Raw genomic sequence first — 16,762 nt, 5'->3', positions numbered from 1 at the left:
TTGCGCTGGCGACGTACCGTCTTGTTGAGGTGGCGAGGATTTATCAGTAATGGCGGCGATTTCGGCGGAGTTTCGGAGATCCTCGACGTGGCCAACGGCTGCACCTTTTGTGAGGTGTTGCGTTTCATTCCGGAAGTTGGTCACGAGGACCACAGTGCGGCCATCCTGAAGTTCAGCTACTCCTCGTGCGACGCCTATTCCTCTTCCCAGGAGCAACTGGAGGTTACCTTCCAGAAGAACTTCGCTACGGGTAGCTGCATCGGTCACGACAGGTACGACAACACTTGATCGCGGCGGCAGATTCACGTGGTCGGCAGCGACTCGGACGGCGGCTGACGCAGTTTGGACTTTCTCTGAAGGCGGAACAGGTGCCCGCAGCATCAATCTGTTTTCTCCAAGGTCGATGACGGCGCCGTATTCACACAAAAAGTCCATGCCGAGAATGACGTCTCTGGAACAGTCTTGTAGAATGACAAATTTCACAGGGCACGTTTCACCGCGGATCTCGACGCGAGCAGTGCATCTCCCGATGGGTGTGATGAGGTGCCCTCCGGCGGTTCGTATTTGAGGTCCATCCCACGGCATCGTGACTTTTCGAAGGCGGCGGGAGAGCCTCCCACTCAAGACTGAGTAGTCTGCTCCGGTGTCCACGAGTGCAGATGCGTCGTGACCGTCGATGACGACGTTTAGGTTATTGGACACCACTGCAGCGACGTCGTTTTGGTCTCTGGTAGCGTTCGAGTGGGGGCCCCCCGACGTTCGTGGAGGATCTTGGCGTCGGTCGTCTTCGGCAACTCCTCCTCCAGGGGTTGCCGCGCCTAGTTTCCCCGGCGAGGAGCAAGGGGCGACAGGCTTTCACGTCGGGGTCGGTGCATCGGCGAAGCTGGACGTCGCGGCGACGGCGACCGGAACACTCGGCGGGACGCAGGCTCGGGGGACTGGGGTCGTCGCAGGTACTCGTCGATCTCCCGAGTGCGTTCACCATGATGGGGGCGCGGGTCGTTCGGGTGGAACCCGCGTAGCCCGAGTCGTCGGTATGGGCATCGGCGGTAGGTGTGGTCCGCTTCCCCGCAATGAAAGCACAGAGGGCGTCGGTCGGGCGTTCGCCACACGTCGGTCTAGCGGGCTGCGCGAGGCTCCGGGCGGGCGTACTGGACCTGGTCGTCGTGGCGTCGGTCGTGCTGCGGCGCAGGAGTCTGACGTCGGGGTGGCGTGACATAGGTGCGACGAGGAGGCGGTGGCCGTCGGGCCACTGCGGCGTAACTCAACGTCGGTGGTTCCGGAGCGGTGCTGACGAGAACTTCAGGCTGCAGCGCTTGCTGGACTTCTTCCCTGACAATCTCGGCGATTGAGGGCGAAGCTGGGCTTGCGGTGGCAGGTAGAAGTTTCTTGATCTCTTCCCGGACGACGTCTCGGATCATCTCGCGGATGTCCGTGGTGTTGCAGCCGGAAGGCGAAAAGGAACCGATGCCGGGAACTCGGTGATAGTGGGTGGCTCGTGCTTGAAGGGCACGTTCGATGTTGGTGGCCTCCGTCATGAAGCCTTCGACGGTGGTAGGCGGGCTCCGCACGAGACCACCGAAAATGTTTTCCTTGACACCACGCATCAAGACTCTGAGCTTCTTTGCTTCGGATGCTTCGGGATCGGCGCGGTTGCTCAGTCGCAGGACATCTTCCACGAAGCTAACGACGCTCTCGTTAGGGCCTTGAATCCTCGCTTGAAGAAGCTCTTCCGCGCGTTCTCTTCGTTGTTGGTTCGTGAACGTTCTTCGCAACTCAGCCTTGAGTTGCTCCCAGGAAGTGATCGAAGCTTCGTGGTTCTCGAACCAGTTCCGGGCGGTGGCTTCCAAGGCGAAGTAAGCGGTTTGCAGACACTGTTCCGGTGTCCACCCGTTATGACGGGCCACTCGTTCGTACTGTTGGACCCAGTCGTCGATGTCTTCGTGGCTTTGGCCGTGGAAGGGAGCCGGTGTCCGAGGAGCGACGGGTAGGTAGACCACGGCAGGAGCGGCGGGGGCCTGCGACTGGTTGTCCATCGTCGTCTTCTTCGGCTTGGGTTTGTCCAGCAGCAAACCGTACTCCCGATCCTCTCCCTTGGTGCGGCGGCTGGTCCGAGTTTCAGATTCCGCGCTGAGTGGTCTTCTCAGCGAGCTTGGAGTCGGGCTTGCGCTGCGGGTCCTGGGAGGGGAACGCTGCACGGGCATGCGGTACCCCGCACCTCCACCAAAATGTCACGGGTGGTGGCCAATAAACAATAATAAACAGAAAGGAATAAACGTTTAATGTGGCGAACTTGCGCCAAAAATAAAAGGGTACAAAAGATAATAACGGAGCGTCGCGGGCGTCGAAGTTGGCGTAGCAGCAGAGTCGAACGCTGGGTGAAAACTGACTCGACAAGGTCGTTGGCGGCCTCTTATCTAGAGTGAGTCACTATCTCGAAGATTCGGCGGAGAAGGTTCGAGCGTAGCGCGCTCGGGGAGAGAATGAACAAGCACTTTCTAGAACAACAAAAACAAGCATGAACGATAGTTATGTCCGCAGCAAGAATGAACGAGAACTTTCTACAAGTCCGTGACCCTGCGCGCGGCAATATCACATCTTAGAGGAGGCAAGTTGGTTTACAAGAATACTCGAAACATTTGAACTGAGATCGCACTCCTTCTTTCTTTGGCCTTGACGTAGAGGATATGATGTTAATTGTTTCATTTACACTTGAAGCAGCGGTATTAAGGTAGGCTTTGTTCATTCTTCTTATAAACCAAAGTTCCCTATGACGTCAAAGAGGGGAGCACCACCCGGTGGCGTTTGCCATAGAAAGGGTGTTTAGTGCAGTTGGAATTCGTTGCAGGTGATACCACAGCTTTGCTCTGTAACTACCTGACAGTTTAGATAGGAGCCTTAATTTATTTATTTATTTTTCTTGCTAGTAATTGAAATATTCCTTTTAACGTTGCTGGCTTCTGCGACTGGGCGAGGGAGACGTAGATGTTGTACTTTGCCTGACAAGAAGCTGATGATATCCTCTGCCTCCAGGAAACAAATTTTCCCAACCGATGTGAAATGGCAGAATTTGAAATTGCTTTTTCTGTGAAGTCTTTTTTATCGTATCACAGTGTTTGTGCGGCGTAGATAGGTGTTGTGTTTTGAATCATGAACTGCTGCGTGGTGGTTCTTATTTGTTCAACACGGAGGGACGGGTGATTCGCTTCGATTTTGTTCTTCAGGGCATAAAGTACAGGCCTATTAACTTTTATGCCCGCGTGAACCACGCATTTTTGCATTTTTTAACAACATTGATGTTCATCTACTCGATGCGTGTCCTTCCTTCATCATGGGGGATCTTAATTGCGTTTTTGACAAGATGACCGACATCCGGAGACCATGAACTGGACGATTAGTTTGCATGCACAGGAACTGCAGAGACGGCTGCGTCATTTCGAGCTTGAGAATGCGCGGACTTTCCTTCATAGCGCAACTTTTCAATCCGCATAAAGCAACGGCAGGACCAGCTGCCGCTTAGATAGCGTTTGCGTGCCGCGTCGGTTGAGCACGCTGGTGGCGTCATAGACCGAGTAGGTGTTTCTGCCGACTCCGCTTTGCGTGTCGGATCACAGCCCCGTAATCGTCGCTCTTTCTTTACCAAAAGAGAGCGGCATGTGTCCTTGGCGTCTTCGACATTCGAGATTTGTCCGATGAATCCGCCAAGAGGACGCTGTCCGACCTAATAAAACAGACTGTTGTTGGAATGCATCTGACTCCCGCCCCATGAGACTATCTCAAGGCCAGCCAGATGGCGGGATTTATGCGCCATGCAGGGTCAATATCTTAAAGCGGACCGTCGAGCGCTTCTTCAGAATACGATTCTCGGCATACGCACTTTCCCTTGGGTGGTGCTGCCACCTCTCTTATACAAACGTACTTTGCACAATTTCAGCAACGCTACCAGTACCTGATCCGCATCATTACAACGGCTACCACGATTTCTGAGATGAACCGTTGTCCAACGACGCATCCCGGCGGGTTCAGCGGCCTGTTTCTAGCGCGTTTCTGTGGCGCCCGGCCCCTGTTCCCTCGACACGCACGTTCCAACCTTCGCCTCCCACTTCACGGCTCTCGCGCTAACAGAAGATGAGGCGTCCTAAATCGAATCGGCCACATATTTCTTTATGAGCTCCCAATAATTCCCGGCAACTTTGGTTCCACCTTAGAAGGTGCCCCTACCCCGACGGAGCTTCAACATGCCCTTCCCCGGATGAAATCAGGCTCGGTGCTCGGACCAGACGGTCTTCAAACAGAATTTTCTAAGACCTTTTTGCTTGTTTATTGCGGCTTATTTTATGACGTTTTATGGGTTTTCTTTGAGGAACAGTGACTTTCGGCATACTTCCGGCTTGGTCGAATTCTCCCCAAGGAAGGGGAAGCCCTGGTGAGCCGGGGCCTGGCTCCCAATTGCACTGTTGAACGCGGACTGCAAACTTCTGACCAAAATTGATTTCCCGATGACTTCAACGGAGATCACAAAATATGGTATCGTGGTCGATCCTCCAAGGTGTCACATGTCGTACGCCGTCGCTTGCACGAACTGACTTGGGTCTTGAGATGTGTCACCTTCGTCGTGGACTGTGTTCAACTGAGCCGACGACGTCGGTCTTTGATGGCCTCAACGAGGCGTCCACGAAGCCTTTGATTTGGGTGGATTCCCGTTCTTCCTGAGTTTCACACCGCCAACAGGTGACCTTTCTTGTTACAGTAATGACAAGTCGAATCAATATGTCTGCAATAAAATGCAAGGTGGCTTCTGCCTCCGCAGCGATAACAGCTGGTATTTTGGGCTGTATCTCCAACCTTATGTGTAGACAACAATCTTGCACCAGCTTGGCAGAGTTCGCCGGCAGCCGGGTCTGAATCGTAGCGTTGTTATTGCCACAAACAATTCTGTCGCGTAGCATTCTCTGATAAGCCTTTCAGCGCTACAATGAAATCGCTGCAGCCGAGCAGTCGTACGTGCTGACACGTTTATTCTGCTTGTCTCGGCTGGCTTGCAGATAACTATATATCGATAAAGCAGATAGTGACGTCACTACGTCCTAGGCGCTTATTGGCTACTACAGTCCTCCCCTTTTATTTTTTATTATAACCCCATCTCTTGGGTGGATTCCGGGTACGTGTGCTGCGCCGAAACTGTGGTTCTGAAGCGCTTGCTTGAACGTCGTCCGTTTCGCTGATACTAGCCGGTGTAAGTTCAGACGCAGGCGTCATGGGCAGGCTATCAGGACTACCCGTTTCTTGAGGTCCTGCTTCTGTTTGATTGGGGGATGATGGCTGAGGCTCTGCTCCAGCTGGGTTGGGGACTGGTGGCTTAGCCGTCGCGGGCTCCTCTAGCAACCTGAACGCCCTGGGAATAACGTTGGGAACTGCGTGAACAGCAATATCGACTGCATGCAGGAACCGTTTCTGCCCCAGCACCTTGACTATATACGTCGAGAGGCTGACACGCCGTAGAACGGTGCCTTCTAACCAAAGCGGGTCTTCTGGTCTGTTTCCTTTTACTCGAACCTTGTCGCCTGCTTCAAATTCTCTCCGTGAATTCTTTCCTTGGGGTTGCCGTTGACTGACACTTGCATCTACTCGCTTTGCTAAGTCTGGATGAAGGATGCTTAACCGTGTGCGTGGCTGCCATGACAAGAAGAGTTTGGCTGGCGTCTCACCCGTGGTTGGACATGGCGTGTTACGATACGTAAACAGGAACTGGTCCAGTCGATGTTGTACTGTTCGAGACTGTCGCGTGCGCCGCTCGTCTTGAAGCTGGCGGATGAGGTTTCGCTTCACAATCTGGAAAAGTCGTTCTGCGTCGCCATTGGAAGCCGGATGGTAGGGTGGCGTCCTGATGTGCTGCACAGCATTTGCCTGAAGAAAAATTGGGAATTCACTAGACATAAACTAGGGACCATTGTCCGTCACAATTTTCTCCGGAAGGCCAAAAGTTGCAAACACGGTGCGCGACTCTTCCCCAGTCGGTGAGGCGGCGGTTGTCTTCATGTGCATGACATCCATCCACTTTGAATGTGCGTCCACAAGAACCAAAAACCAGTCTCCCTTGAAGTATGCAAAATCTAGATAAACTCTTTGCCATCGTTTGGTTGGCCAGCCCCACGATAAAGATGGTGCGCGCGAGAACGTATTCTGGGAGTGAGCTGACAAGTTGCGCAGCATGTTACTGCCTCTTCAATACGTTCGCCCAACTTGGGCCACGAAGCATGACTTCTGGATGGCATTTTCATACGTGTAGCTCCCGGGTGCCCTTCGTGCAAGAGGTTCAACACTACAGACTGCAGTCACTCAGGGACGATTACTCTGTTTCCCCATGTGAGGCAATCACAATCTACAGAGAGCTCATCTTTAGGCAGAAAAAATTGTGCCAGCTTGGTCGTCCGACAATTTGGCAGGCCATCCGTTCAATACAAAACAGAATACTTTCGACAAGATAACGTCTTTCCGCGTTTCTGTGCAAATCTTATCTGCTGACAAGAGAATTCCTTGCACTGCTGAGAAGAACTGCACACAGTCACTTCTGTCTGCGTCGTTTGGAAGCGGCAATCGGCGATAGCGCGTCAGCGTTTGCGACATGCGCTCCTTTTCTGTATAACCATTTGTAGCGATAAGCGGCGAGCAGCTGCATCCTCCGTTGCATGCGCGCGGCGGCCATTTCTGGTACGGGCTTCGTGTGGCCAAGCAGGCCCGCTAGCGGAAGATGGTCGGAATAAATCGTGGATTCACTTCCATAGAGGTACTTGTGAAACTGTTTTACTCCGAAGATAATCGAGACCGCTTCGTTCTCTATAGGGAGTATTCACTGGCGCCCATATCCGTATGCGCTGCTGCTGAGCTCGTGCTGACGCCGAGCTTCCGCAGTCCTTTTTGGAGCGTGCATTTAGCACCATCAAGGTTGCCAGTCTTAGCAGGCTATTAATGTGAGCTCGTTCTGAGCATGCGCTCTAAACAGCGCCCTCAAATATGGCGTCCAGTGAATACCTCCTATATGGGCGTATGAGCTTTCAGCTTTACTCAGGGTGCGCGAAGCGTACGCGATTGGCTTTTCCTCTCCGTTTATCACGTGAAACAAAACCGCTCCTACCCCGTACGGGGAGGCATCGCTTATGATCCCCATCGGTTTCGCCGAGTCGTAGAAGGTCAACACACTGTCCTGAGTCAGCAACGTCTTGCTTTCGTTAAACGCTCTTTCGGCTTGCTCAGACCGCAGCCATTTCTTATTTTTAGAGCGCAGCTCTTAGGCGCCCGTTTCCGGCTTGAGCGGCGTCGGCGTCGCCGTCGGGGTAACCGCGAGGTCACGTGACCTCCCCAAGGTCAACCCCAAGGTCACCCCAAGGTCACGTGACCCTCAGAGGTCACGTGACACACAAGGTCACGTGACCCCCCCCCCCCCCCCCTGATGTACGGTATTTCAGCTAATAAAACCGAGCAGGTGCACCTCACGAACGCATGCGCAGTCTTAGTAGGCACGTTTAATGAAAACCATGAACCCGCAAGCAGCACCCGCCGCCGTTGAGAAATCTCGAGCACAGTCACGGTTTCGTCCATGATGACGTCGCGCGGGCGTCTGCGGCGTATTTTTCGCTCGCTGGATGCTTCTGAAGTCGGACGGACGAAGAGGCGCAAGGAACAAGTCCGGACAGCGGCCGCCATCCACCATCTCAGGACCCACAGTGCCATAATTCCGGTGCCCAGGCACAACATGCGGTGGGACGCGGACCCCGACTGCGAGGCCTTGCAGCGATTAAGCCGACACCGGCCACCATCTCCTTGAATGCGCTGAACACGATGGGGCTTGAGCGGTTCTGAAGGCGGCTTTTTATTGTGCGGTAAATATGCGGTATATATGCGTTTATGTCTGCGGTATGTATATATGCGGTATTTACCGCACAAATAAACGACTTTTTATTTGTGCGGTAAATATGCGGTATATATGCGTTTATGTATGCGGTATGTATATATGCGGTAAAAACGACATTCTGCCTTATACCAGAAGTGACGACATTCAAGATGGCTGCGCCCTTGTGAGAAAAGTGTATAATGGTTGATTTTCATCGTCGCGGCTATCTCCGTCCCTCACCAGACGTGACGCCGCGCGGGTCCAATTGGCGGAAGGCGCGATTTTAGAACTGCCGCACTTCATAAAATGCGGTCTCAGGAAACTTAGAATAGCAAAAGCACGAAGGAACGAAAAGTAAAATTGGCGTGCGAAGCACTCGCAGATGATATTTGGCTGTTTTTTTATTATTATTTTCCGGCATCCTTTTATTTATAGGCAATGAAGGTAGTCATATATAATAAAAATATTAGCATTGATAGAACACAAGCCACGGTGAACACGCACATCATTACCACGTGGACGCCGTATAACGTTTTCACACTCGCCGGTAACGGCAACACAACAATCACTTGATCGCAGCTAAGTTGTTGGCATTCATTTTGAGCATGACTGTACAAAAGTGTTTACAGGATAGCTCAATTGAAGTCGCCACCACTGCTCCCAGAAACGCGAATCCGTCCTTAGCGTGCGTGCCGACATTCAGTCCGTATTCCGAATTATCTACGATTGTAACTAACGCATTGTGTTGTTTGATACTCATGCCTTTTTTACGTTACAGCTTAAGTCAAAGCGCAGCCAACGCTACGAGCTAACGAGAGGAGTCAAGCAGCCTAAACAGCGCAAGCCTCTGGGCCTCGTTTGATTATCATGAGGGAAAACGTACGAAAATACGACAAACACCTTGATTGCTCGGTTTCGACATCAGCCCGTATTGTCGCCTGCGTTTGTACTTAAACTGAAACGAAGTTTGATAAGACTGCGTATTCAAATGCATCGAAAAATCCCCCAAATATACCAGTGCATCTTCTTTCCCACGGAGCATCCATAGAGCCTATCACAGCAAGCTTAGGAGGAATACGGCAAAATGAGGAGGCCAGAAAATGACCATTCACTGAAAACAAATATAAGCCAAGTTTCATTGAGCAACCTCGCCTGATTAGCGAGGCACTTGCGATAGATCATTTTACGTCACCCACCAGAGGTCACTGCAGGGCAAAGATTGCCAACGAGTGCTGCCATAGCCTCCTATACGTACTGGCAAAGCCAGGCAGTTCGTGACGCGTGAAGCGGCCGCCGAAATGAAGAAGGTGGAGAGGCAGACAACGGATGAGAGGAGAGCCATATGGCTTGCTCCTTGCTGCGCCAAGACGCCGAAACGCACTTCTTCAGATCGAACAAGTGTGTTTCGGATCCTCGCTGCTGCAAAAGTTCTGCGCTGACGTCCAGGTCTCCCGAGCAATGGCTCCTCGGTGCTCTGTGCTTCCGGATTCTCGCACTCGAAATCTGTTATCCGTCCTCGAATTGCCATGCGTTGTGAGTATAGAGGAGGCTGTGGTGCTGCTGACAGACCAAATACGATTCCCACTTGAAAGCTCCGGCAGCACTCGTTCACCAACTGTGAAGGAGTGCCTGTGACGTCCCTGTGACGTCCCGTACCGAAGGCCAACGGTGGCCTTCGGTACGGGACCGTCACAGGTTTTAGCTTTACAGCCTTCTTACTAGGAGGATTTCCATGGAGTTTATGATTACACCAGGTAACGTCGTGCTGCAGTGTCGCGTTGAAAATGTCGTGTTTAATGTCAAAAATGGTACTTCCGATCTCTATATCCGTGAAGTGTGGTTCGTAGAACGGAGTGATTTTAATTGGAGCTGCCGTGAATTCAAACTAAAGCACGGAAACACATTGGAGTGTAGTACAGTCAAGTGTCCACCAATCTTCAGGCACACTGCACAGAAATGTTAATTTAAAAAGAATGTCGACAACCAAATATCGCGCGACGAAGCAGGACTATTAATCATGCACCGTATCTTTATGAATTAATTTGATCGCTTGTGGGCAAAAATGAGACGATTCCAATTTTTTTTGCCTCACCGCCAATTGAAACAGGCGAAACTGATTTAACCAGTCTTGCCAGAAAGCTTCATCTCAAAAGTTGTCTAATGCACGAAATGCAGTATTCAAGAATCGATAGTTCGAATATATTTAACAGGTATTAAGCAGTCGTTTCTGGGAGTGAATGATATATAGCTTAGTCATTTCCTCTATAGATGGAGTGCAGAATTTGACATCACGTGTAATCATTGAATAACATTGCTCAAACTGCGTGTGTTTTCAATTCCATTGAACCTCCCTTTCAATTCGCCGTCGAATGCGAAAGGAATAACACGTTACCGTCTCTAGATCCATTGGTGAAAAAGCAAGGGAAAGGACTTAAGTTCGCTGTGTATAGGAAACAAACACACACCGGGCGCTACCTTCAGTTCGACTCGAACCATCCAAAGGGTCACAAGATGTCAGTGGTCTCCACTAGGGGTGCCGCGAACTTTTTTCGAATCGAAGTTTCGATGATCGAATCAAGCGGTTCGAAAAGTTTGAAAGATTTCGAACTTTCGCACTTTCAAAATCGAGAAATTCGACGGAAGTCGAATATTCGAACTTATTAAACTAAGAAGTTCGACGCTTTTCGAATTTTCGAACTTTTTACGCTGCAAAATGTGATGCTTGTCGAACTTTCCAACTTGATAGAGCAAAAAATCGATGGTTTTCGAACTTTCGACTTTCTTGCACTAAAAAGGTCGAAGCTTTTCGAAATTTCGACCTTCCTACGCTAAGAAATTCGATAATTTCGAACTTTCGAACTTATGAATCTAAAAAATCCGAAAATTGTCGAACTCTCGATTCCTGAAAAGTGAAAAGTTCGACGAACTTCGAACTTTTAGGGTAAAAGTTCGAAGTCGTCGAACTTCGAAAGACCGGCGGGCGGTTTCATTTGGATTCAAGCAGCGAGGTACAGTCGTAATTCTTTTTTCGCAATTTTACATGGGGTGCCGCATTCCTTGCGAAAGACAATGCCGTTTATTTCAATCATCTGGCATGCTTGGTATCAGAAAAATAGATTCCCGAAGGAGCGAGGAAGGGCGGCGGGTTATTGACAATTGTCTTTTGTGCCATATTTGAAGCGCTCTATAACCGAAGCTATTTATGGTAGAGATATTAAACTTTTCAAGCATTATCTATATATAGCCTAGGTGAGTGTCGTATTAAGATATGATTATTGTTGTTCAAGACGAGTTTCGAATAAATATCTAAACATGTACCTACGGGCAATTATGCCCTAAACTCGGTAATTTTTTTCGCCTACATTTTTTGGGTGTCGCATTTAAATTAACACCAGAGATAGTACATATCATTACCATCTGCAGAATACAAAATAATGTATTTATTGTTTTTTCACGTTGAGGAATAAATTAACTCATGAAGGAAGATTTCTAAAATTGTTCAAGCTCAGCGCGTCATAAAAAAAAAAATTTTTTTTCTTCTTATTTTTGCATTTTTCGAACGCGTTTCTTTTAGCCTGTACACATTTTGGTAGGAGAAACTTGTTTCATAGTTCTGGGCCTCTGAATATGCAAGAATAAAACACTTTTGGCGGGTTCTTGATACTTTTTTTTTTCTCTCCAGCTATATATTTTTGCATTTATTGTTATGTTTATTTATTGATTATTTTTTACCCATGGCACAGTTATTTAGGTCGAAAAGACATAGCTTTGAACTTTCGAGCCACCGAGCATGTGACGAGCAGAGTAGAGCCTCCTGACAACGAGTTACTAAAAGCTTGTTCACACTAGGTACCCTAGTTCAGACATGCAGCAGAGCGCTACAAGCATAGCGCTGACCTCGTGCTAAGCACGTGCCGACGGGAGCGTTCACCAGCTTTGTATCGCACAGTCAACACTGTTGCTCATGGCATACGATAAGTACCTGACGCCACGTGAGCAGCGTCACATCAGCGCTTTGCCGCATGTGAGAACCGGCCTTGACAATCACCATCTACGCGATCTTTTATACAGGGAAGAGCGACAGTCTATATATATGCATAAATAAATTCCGATTAAAATAAGCTCGACCATGCCCTCTTTTCCCCATATTGTTTTCTTTAAAGTCCGAAATATCTGGGAGGGGGGCAGGGGAGAGACTGGAGCTCCCCCCCCTTCCCTTCCCTCCCCCCCCCCCCCCCCCCCCCGCCGCTCTTCCTCTTCCGACGCCACTGGTATGGTAGAACGCCCTTCGACCTAAAGTTGCGTCAGCTTCTGTGCTTTTTGCTCGATGTTTCTTCCGCCCCAGAAAATAAACCTCCAAAGCAATTACAAACAAAAAAATTGTCAAGGTGCAGGCGAGTTGGTGTATCTTGATCATGATGCAAAATCCCGAGACTGGGAATGAAATTCCAAAGAAATAATGTAAGAAAAAAGAAAAAAGGGGACAGGAAAAAGTCTCAAACTCAGTTAAGTTTGAGACGTTATTCCTGAGCTGAGCTATCAGCTGAGTTGAGTTTGAGACGTTGTCCTGAGCTAAGTTTGAGACGTTGTCCTGTCCCCTTTTTTCTGTCTTCTTACACTTTTTCTTTTAAATTTCATTCCCAGTCTCAGGATTTTGCATCATGTACAAACTAAACTTAATATATGCCAGCGTCACTCGGGCGGCGTTCGATCGGATTACTACCAGCATACAAGGGGGTAGGGGGACAGTTTGCCAGATCACCTCAAGGTTTTTCTGAACCTCAACCACCTGCCTGCCCCTGGCCGTTTCGAACTGGATGAGTATCGTTAAACAGTGCGTTCGTAGGATCACTACTTCGTAATGCACGTTAATGACCACCCCGGGCTGGCTATCACAATTACTGATCTGTTGTTACGTTACACGTCACTGCAAAGGCAAATATTCCAGCACATCCGGGGCACTCGTCGTCTCATTTAATTGCCTGACCAACTTCGTGCAGTCTAAATATCACACCCGAACTTTTCTAAACCTGATTTCGTGAAAACCAGTGAGGCTTGAAAACGTTATTTGAAACTGAAACTGTGGCGGAACATGAAAACCGGACTTCGAACTTTGCGCACTTGGACTTCAAAAAAATCGAAAACCTTCGAAGTTTTTTTTTTTCGAATTTAGCATTAAAAGAGAATCGAAACCTTCGACCTTTTCGAACTTTATGTAGAAAGAAATTCGAAATCTTCGAATTTATCGAACCTCACGTTTTCAAAAATTCGAAACGTTCGAAGTTTTCGAATTTTAGATCCAAGGAAATTCTAAACATTCGAATCTCTCGAATTTCAAATTGGGAAAGTTCGAAATCTTCGATTTATCAAACCTAAAGTACACAAATATTCGAAATAATCAAGCCCGAACTTTTAGAAACCGTGAAAGCTTTGACCTTTTCGAATTCGAAACTCCACGATTTTGGAAAGTTACGAATTTTTCGAATTCAAACCTCCCTACGGTCGAAAATATCGAAACTTTTCGAAATCGAACATCAGTTTGGTTCGAAAATATCGAACCTTTTGAATTCGAACCTAGGGTGGTTCAGGGCATCCCTAGTCTCCACACTTCTATCCTGAGCAATGACAATCTGCTCATCAGGGACCGACAGAAGAAGAGAAAAGCAGACCATCATTGCTCATCTGAAGAACAATGGCTACAGCAACAGATTTGTTGAGCGCATCACCCGTCGCAATGGTCACACGTGCCAAAACAAAAAGACATCACAGCACACGCACCCTCGGCCCATCACGCGCATCAGCGTCCCCTTTGTATAGACGCTTTACGCACGCGCCAAATTACAGCCGCCATTGCTGACCTTCTCTTGTCTTACCGAGATGCCGAGCAACTGAACCGGTAGTTGACGATCCTCTACAAAGGCCGATGCTTTAGAAAAGGACACAGTTAAATCTAATGTGGAAATAACCTGCAGCCTGCTATGGTAATGAGGAAGTGAAATAAACGAAATAATAGGAAACAAAAACTGAAGGTCAGTTATGGCGGCGTCCATGCACAGCTGCTGCAAAGCGTCCATAGGCGGGACCAGCGAAGCCCTGGCGCAAGTGCTAAGGAAAGAATGCGTCCAGGCGTCCCACAAGCCTGTGTCCACACTAGGACGATTCTTGCCGCAACCCAATGATCACCTCCCAAAAACAAGAGCACAGCGAGTTGCCTACAAGATCCCATGTGCCAAGTGCCCCGCTATTTACATCGGCGAAACGAAAAACTTTTCACAGCGCATCACACAGTATAAGAACGACGTACTCAAGTTCGACCTCGAGCGCAGCGCTGTCGCGGAACACAGCGATGCTAAAGACCATTCAATTGACTTTGCGGACGCTCAAGTGATTGAAGCTGAGTCACAATTTCGAAAAAGGCTTTTCCCGGAGTCTTGGGACATCCAACACGTACCAGGAAACATAAACAGATCCCTGGGTGCTTTGCCAACGGTGTATGCCCATTGATTGCGCCACCTAACGACGGCAACAAACAAGAAATCATCTGTATTAAACTCAAAGAAACTTCGAGTGGAAAACAACTGAGCACAAGATAAAAACAGCTGGTACTCCTCGCGATTTTGTCACCCCTGATGAAGAAACCGAGCAGGTTTTGAAACGTCGGGCTAAACCGTTTCTTCTGTATTTTGGTTGGAGCTCTTCCGTCTAAACCTAATCTTTCCCCAACCAAACATAGTTCCGTCGAAAATGTTCTTCAGTGCATAGTGCCTGCCACAGGACTTGGACGCTACTCAACAGATCGGGGGTTGCTGTATGTGTTGCCTCACTGCAGTCTGACATGCGCGCAATCCGTCTGCTTCCTTCGGGGACAATTGTTTTGTTTACAAAGAAACACCATCGGAAGCACAAGGTACGGGCTAGTATTAAGCGTTTTTAATAATATTGCGAGTTGTCTCATTGACTAACAACAGTGATATTCAGTAAATGCCCTAATGCAAGACACAATCTATATATTTTTTTAACATTTATTCCAAGTGTGTTTGTATGCAATAACTCGTATTTAGTATTCTGGAGCTCATTAGAGTGAAAACTGGAGATAGCTACTCGCAGTTCTATTTTTTTTTTTAATCTTGTTTGTTCAGGGTCCGCTTCGCTTGAGTTCCAAATTCTTATAAATTAAGAATTCATCAGATTAATTGGTTTCGTGATTGCTACAATTTCAGGAACTATAAAGATATGTAAAGACACATTTAAGCGTATAAGAAAAAAAAAAAAGCATTCATTGTGTGAACACAATGTTAACTTAAATTCCCCGAAATTGCTGCATCTACATGACACTGCGCCCTTCTCTCTGCAGGAAACTCAAGTATGGTTCCTTAGGCGCGCCTTAGACCATGTCATCCCCGCGTCGTAAAGAGCGGTCTCACGATTTACATCTGATGATATAATAGACGTGTCATGATGTTGTCGTTCGCTATAGTCCTGGTGGTGTCAAACCGGCGGTCGTGAATGGGCCAGACGCCTATTCTGCCGCAGCTCGCTCCCCGCTTAACCGTTTACAGACACATTGACAGTTAGAATCTGGGGCGCCGCGACGACAGCGACACTCGTGTTCGCTTCTACTTTTTTTCCGGGACCTCCAGCACCAGCCCCAAGAATCGGGATATGCGACAACGTGACACTTTGAGTTCTCTGAGGGCACCTGTTGCCACTTTGGGGCTGTCTTCGATGTATGGGCGAGAGGGACGCTAATCGCACCAGTCGACAACGCGTTTTTAGGCACCTTACTTTAGGTGGCAGAATTCAAACTTCGACATTGTATAGAAGCTAGCGAAACTAAGCCCTTAATTTATTTCTCTCGTTATAAAACACACAAACACAGCAACAATTAACTGTTTTCCTGAAATTACGTCCGCCATTACCGAACTTGTCAGTGTTCCAATGCTGGAGAGACATTTAAGAAGAACGAATGACTTGGCAGCCTGTTGAGAGTATGGTAGAGTCGGATATCGGACTCTACGTCACTCTTCGTATTCCGCCGAATTTGCGAAACATTTACCAGCAGGTATTTATGGGTTTGTCTCTGATTTATATTAAAACACAGAAACCTTTGTATGAACCGACGAAATTTATTTATATTGTCATGACGCATAGCGGCCAGAGTTGTGAAGGTCGTTAATGAAAGGTCGTGAAGGTACGAATTCTTTCAATAAAGATTTTATCGCGTACTGAATTTCTTCAAATTATCAATTTAAAACAATTGGACCTGCGAACGGATGATTGTCACACACACTAGTATTATCATACCACATACTATTCCTATTTTATTTATTCATCGGGAACACAAGTAAAAAGCTTCCTTAACCCTGCCAGTTCTGCCTTTTCTCGAGAAAGCTGTGCACCATTGAAAATTTATGTTCAACAGACATGTATGACCTTCCTGACGCCCGACATATATTTTCTGCCTGGTGTTTCATAACTCCGCTGTTTCTCTTGTTTCATAATGTAGTTGCATTAATTAATTGTACCACATTCGTCACGCAATCGCGAAGTTTCTCTCGAAGATTGAGCGTGGCCCGCAATGCTCGCATAAGGGAAGGTGGTAACCGTAAAGGGGGACCAGAAGACAATTGCGTTAATAAATAACATGAGACAATGCCTATCATTAAAATAAGATGTAAAAAATACTTTAAAATGCCTACAAGATACTGGTAATCAGCCTTTTTCTAATGTTTTTATAGGATTCTTCCACGCAGTAATATTGTTTCAGTCCTATGAACGACTTGAATACTTTAATAATTTTATAGCGTGTGACCGCAATGATCGCATTAGGCAAGCTATACCTTGCGTGTAAGCATAATAGGGACGAGAAGA

The sequence above is a fragment of the Ixodes scapularis genome, unplaced genomic scaffold (genome assembly GCF_016920785.2).
Source record: "Ixodes scapularis isolate PalLabHiFi unplaced genomic scaffold, ASM1692078v2 PGA_scaffold6__148_contigs__length_123643588, whole genome shotgun sequence".
Taxonomy (NCBI): Eukaryota; Metazoa; Arthropoda; class Arachnida; order Ixodida; family Ixodidae; genus Ixodes; species Ixodes scapularis.
Note: the sequence above shows the minus strand (reverse complement) of the source record.